The sequence below is a fragment of the Humulus lupulus genome, chromosome 3 (assembly GCF_963169125.1).
Source record: "Humulus lupulus chromosome 3, drHumLupu1.1, whole genome shotgun sequence".
Classification (NCBI taxonomy): domain Eukaryota; kingdom Viridiplantae; phylum Streptophyta; class Magnoliopsida; order Rosales; family Cannabaceae; genus Humulus; species Humulus lupulus.
The window spans coordinates 106291609-106297458 of record NC_084795.1 but is presented as its reverse complement, the minus strand read 5'-3'; positions in this window follow the sequence as shown (position 1 = coordinate 106297458).

Genomic DNA, 5850 nt, shown 5'->3' with positions numbered 1-5850 from the left:
TTATATTATTCTCTTTATTTATATATTTCTACATTTACTTCTATTTTTTGTTATTGAGTTGTAATCTTATTTAATCAATCACCTTGTCATTTGTATTATTTTGTTTAGAGTTGTAATAGTTTTTCTTATTTCCATTGAGACAATATTATTATCTATAACATTCAAAAGCATATTCTCTCTTGTTTCAATAGAAGGAGAAACTATAGAAATATTGTGAAAAAATGGTAAGATAAGGTAATGTTCTTCTTTTTTTTTCTTAGAAGATCTAATGGCTTTCATATTGTGATAGAAATGAGTAGAAGAAAATTTTATAAATGAGGTTCATTGTTTTCTAATCTTTTTTATTTTTGCAAATATAGTGGTTAGATTATAAGATATTTCAACATCTTGGATTTTAACCTTATGTATATATGTGAATTATCATATTAATGTAGTGTGTTATATGATAAATAAAATAATATGAATGTGTTTATCCTATTATGTTGTGATATGTGACCATTTATTTCGTAAATTAAATGAATAATTGGAGAAATTAAAATTTCTCATTTAAGTTTTGAGCATCTCAAATTATGAGATAAGAAAAGATGAACCAAAGGGGGTTACATCTTTTCTTGGAAGTGTCTTGCTATTGTAAGAAAAATGGATCAAGATGGATTAAAAAATTATGGGATGACATATTGACCCATAAAGCTTGGAGTCTAAAGTGTGGGCAAATAAAACATATTTGAGAATTATTTAGTGACAAGAATTCTTAAATATCCAATGTCTCAATGAGGAGATTGCAACATTGGAGAAGCAATTTTGAATCTTTACACCAATGGTTTATAGATTAAAGAGAATTTTATTCATTTTGGATTAAATATGGTTATATGTTAAAATTAATCTCAATGAGTAGATACTTTAAAGTAAACCATGGGTAATCACAACATTTAAATAAATCAATGAGGTTTATTTTTCTTTGATTTAAGTGTTTGAAATTGACATTTTTAAATTGATTTTGATGAGAAAATCAATGGATGTCAGACTAGTGTTTTCAAAAGAATATCAAAGAGACTCTTAGAAAATGCACAAAAGTTGTTTAAGTGATTTTGAGATGATTTAGACAACTAAAATAGAAAATTAGTGATTATTTGGTTGAGAAATTTTCACATGGTATTTGTGTTCACATATTCTAGTTTTTGTGAAATATATAAAAGAAGGCAATCAAGTGAAGGATACTTTCAAAGAAGTGTGTCTTGATTTAGAAAGTAAATAAATCAAAATAACAAACATTAATGTCGACGTGGTTTTTTTCCAACAGTGTATTAAGAAATAATAACGCAAATTAGTCCTTAATAGTAAGCCGTAATGGAAAATAATCAAAATTCACTTAGGAACACAAGACTTTTACGTGGTTTAGTGGTTAAAATCCACCTAGTCGACGAGTCAATATTATTGTTGTTTCTCTCTCTATTTTGGCTGAGTTTTGGTCTTACAAAATTCTCCCCCTTTCCTGTTTAATATTCCCAGTATTTATAGGGGAATTTCATAGACAGTTCTGGTTAACCGCATGAGTCAATCACGCAATTACATAATGTCTACATTCCATACAAATAATTCCCATTTATATTCGGATATGATTTGATCACAAAGTAAATATTTTCTTGCTATCTCAGATAATAAATATGACAGCCTGGTCATGAATAAGCATATCGGCAAATCCCAAATCTTTAGGAATCCTTTAGTGTGCAGTATGTGTTATATCTGAGTTACCCGAGCTGTGTAGCTTCCACGGGCTTGTATTCTGATAGCTATCCGACCCCGAGCTAGCGCTTTAATGACTTATCTTATTCATAGTTTGTGGTAAAGTCAAGATGCATAGCACCAGGTTTGATCATTACGAACCTGGAGCTGTCCATCTAAATAATTATCAAATATTCTACTTGATTATTTTTCCATGTATTTGTTTGCCAGCTGTTCCCGAGCTGAGTGAATTAACTAGTGCTAAGATTAGGGTACAACATTTTTCCCCCAAGCTTTTGCTCGTGTATGATGTCATCATTTTCTGACGTACACAGTAGGGGCTTTTAAACATCTGCTACATAAGAGCATGCCGGCCTACTACTCGAGTACTGGACATGTAGTGCACTTTAATTGGCATCTGTTTGGGTTTCGAGGACTGCAATAATTGTCATGTCAACTTTTTGCCACCATTTAGTCTATTTAATATTGGCCATTGGATCTTGAACTAACCCAATTGGATGGCCCAGATTAATTTCCATAATTTACATATAAATAGGATAACCAAATTTCACACCTCACCACCTTTGCATTTAAAAATTTCCCTTTTCTAAACTTCCAAGCTTCCCTTCTTTCCCAGAATCCCCAAAACTGTTCATCATGCCCAGACAATCAGAAGTTTTCTAGGAGCTTCCCACTGTCGAGTCTACTTCCTCTAATCGGCGAACGTATTTTCCAGTAAGTATCTCATCCCTTTGTTTGAAAAGTTTTCCCTCTTTTTTTATCCAATGGAATTTATGTTCTTAACTATGTTCATTCGCAACACTCATCGTAGTTACTATTAGGCTATTTCTAAATGTTCATAGGGAATAGTTTTCGATTTAGGTTCAATGGGTGAGTCCAAACATGCTTTAGAAATAAGACGTCCATAAAACTGGGGAAATTTCTAGGTAAATCTTGGTAACCCTAATGGTGAATTAATTTAAGGAATACCCATTCGGGGTAAAGAAGCTGAAGGGTCTTTAAAACCAGATAGCTTAGGGGTTACATTTTCTTGGGTGGTTTTGCACTAAACCGCTTCCCAAGGAAAGTAGTGGTTTGACATTTCTGACACACGAATCCCTAAATATTAGGGGAATGTTAGGAAACCGAGGTGCGTAGCTTAGGATATCGTGTGGCAGCACGCGATGGGGATGAGGCTAACTTTAGCTCGTATAACAAAAATAATTCATTTCGTTCGTACCCTTGCGACATAGTTATAGATCATCATAGGTCGCCTACTAACAAGACATTTTTTCATTAGGCAATGTGATGCCCCTCCCCCCCCCCCCCCCACGGCCCCCCCAAAGAAGAAATTCGTGAGCTCATCTACCCAATGCAAAGACAAAGGGAAGAAGGTCGTGCATGACTCTCCCATTCCGCACTTTGGTCCAGTAGTGGAGAGAGAAATTCCCGTCAATCGCAACGCGTTCTTTGAGGCCGAGCATATCATCTCAAAGATCACGAGTCAGGGGAAGGTGAATAAGATTATGTTGAGCCACAACATAGAGATCGGAGCTGGGACTCTCCTCGTCTGACATGCGTTCAAAGGGGAAAGGAGTTGTTCCCCTTTCCAAGACAACTACGCGGCTCGGAGTGATGAGCACCTGAAGGCTGGGGCCTTCCTACTCCTGGACAAGTATTTTATAGATTTCTTAAACTACGTAAAACTGGCTCCTTTCCAGCTCCCCCAAAATTCATATAGACTTTTGGTGGGGATGAAGTATCTGTTCTTGAAACATGAGTGGGAGGTCCCCACCCCGACAGACATATTATACTTCTTCTGCCTTAAGGCAAGCCCCGACCAGAGGGGATGTGGTGACGGTTTCTACTACCTCATGCGGTTTCCAAACTCCACCTCCGTCATTGAGCTCCCCAACCAACCAAACGATTATAAATTTTTATTCTTTATGTCGAATGGCTCCAGAAATTGTGAACACCGTTACTTCAACCAACCTCGTAAGTCTTCCATCCTTGTAAATCTAGCTCGGGAACTTTTATTTCTTTTACTTACATTTTTTTCCTGTACACGTCCTGATTGAATTTGCATCTCACGCAGCCATATTTTTCAGGATGATAAAATCTGTGACCCTCGGGAGTCAGTATAAAAAGCTGTCCAAACTTCCCTCCAGTGAGGGTCAAACACTAGCCTTGAGGACCTGAGCTCCTCTTCCGGTGGTGCCCAATCTCCCCTCCTCTTAAGAGGCCTTGCAAGCCACTAAGGACGAGGAGGAGGAAGATGATGAGGTGCCTCTTGTGCAAAAAAGGAGGGCCCCCAAAGTAGACCAGAGAACTGATCCTGACCGAGCTGCTTCTTGGGCAGCAGCTGGCCCATCCAGCCAAGGTAACACATACCTTTTAGGGAATTATAGCAGGTTGCTACTAGTTTTAGGTTAATTTGTTTCAACCCCAACTAGCTAGTTAGTCGCCACCCCATCGATCCAGACCTAAACATAACTCTCCTCCAATGCGTGGACCTTTTGGTGGTACGCTACAACCATAGCTACTCCAATGGCACCATTGTTGTTGACAATACACTACACTCTAGGTCATCCATTATCGAAGAATATTCAACCAATCTTAGGACTTGGCCCTCTCTACTCCAAGGGGCATTTGCTCTCGAGGAGGAACCTAATCTCCCTAGGATTTTAGAGATTGTACCCTAGATTCCCACTCCTCTCCATTATTCCCAGAGCCGGAGGTCACAATTCTTACCCCAAATCATAAACCTGAGCTGGTGATTATAGATTCCTCCCCCAGCACGTAGGGTAGGATCTTTGTTTCCACCTCTTTATTTATGTCTTTAAAGCATCATTTATGTGAACTAACTCCTTTTGTTCTTTTCAAGCGAAGAGATGGAACAGACCGGAGCTCCCGTCGTGAAGAGGCCTAGGGTGGCGAAGAAGGCTACCCCAGCAACGGGGAACACTTCAAAATCCCCCGCCAATAATAAGGACACGAGCTTGGCTCGAGAGCCAGCTCTAGTGGCTAACGTCATTGCTAAGAAACTTCCTCCTCCCCCCTCTCGACATATGCCCCCACCTCCCTAAGTTATTCAAGCCGAGGTCTCCACTGTCTGAATACCGGTTGATCCTCAGGACCTGGAAAGGATCCAAGAAGCCTTTCGGGGTATTATATATGAGACAACGTCTCATGGTGGGTCACGCCTACAAAGCCAACGTGAGGGACCTGAGAAACATAGAGGAGCGCAGCCCGGAGAATATCTTTGAGTCCGCCATGGGGATCAACCTCGCCGTATGTTCTTCTCCCACACCTGGTGATAATTTTTTTTCACTGTTTTCTTCATCTTATATTTTTGACTTGTTTTGTTATTTTGTAGTTCGTCCTGGCCCAATACAACAACATAACTCAGGCTAGGGCCAGAAATGACGAGCTCTGGATCAAGATGGACGCTACTAAAGAAGGTGAGTAAGTCGCCAAAGCAGCCTTGACAGCTGCTCAGAAGAATGAGCAAGCTGCCCAGGCTACTCTCACCACTTCCCAAGAAAAATAGTAGGCCGCAAAGACCGCATTGTCCACCTCACAAGCTCAGACCGCAAAAGTGAACCATCATGCAGAACAACTCCAGGTCGAGATTGGTGAGCTCAAAGCGAAACTGCCCGAGACTGAAGTTAAAGCCAAGGACGAAAAAGTGGCGTCATCATCAGCCATGGAGGAGAAGTTGTACCATTGCTGGGCTTTCAACCAGGATAGGAACTTCTCTTTTATGGAGCCTGGGTTGTGGGATCCGTACCTTGCTAAATTCAAGGCTCGATTCTTGGAAGAACCCTTGGAAACTAGTGAGGCTTCTGGAGCAGCGGAGGGAGATGGCGAGGAGGTCACCTCGGCTGGGCGAGCTAACGGGGTCGAATGATTTTATTTATGATGTTCTTTGTAATTATCTAACAATTTTTTGATATTAAACAATTTCCTTCAGGCTCAGTTCGAGGTTATTTCTCCACGGTGTAATTTGTTTGTTTTATTTCGATATATATCTAATTTTTGATCCACCTGTCTTTCCTTTATTTTCTTCTTATGCTTATGAATCCTTAGACTCTTGTACATTCGAGATTTTCGGAATCAACTTTTAGA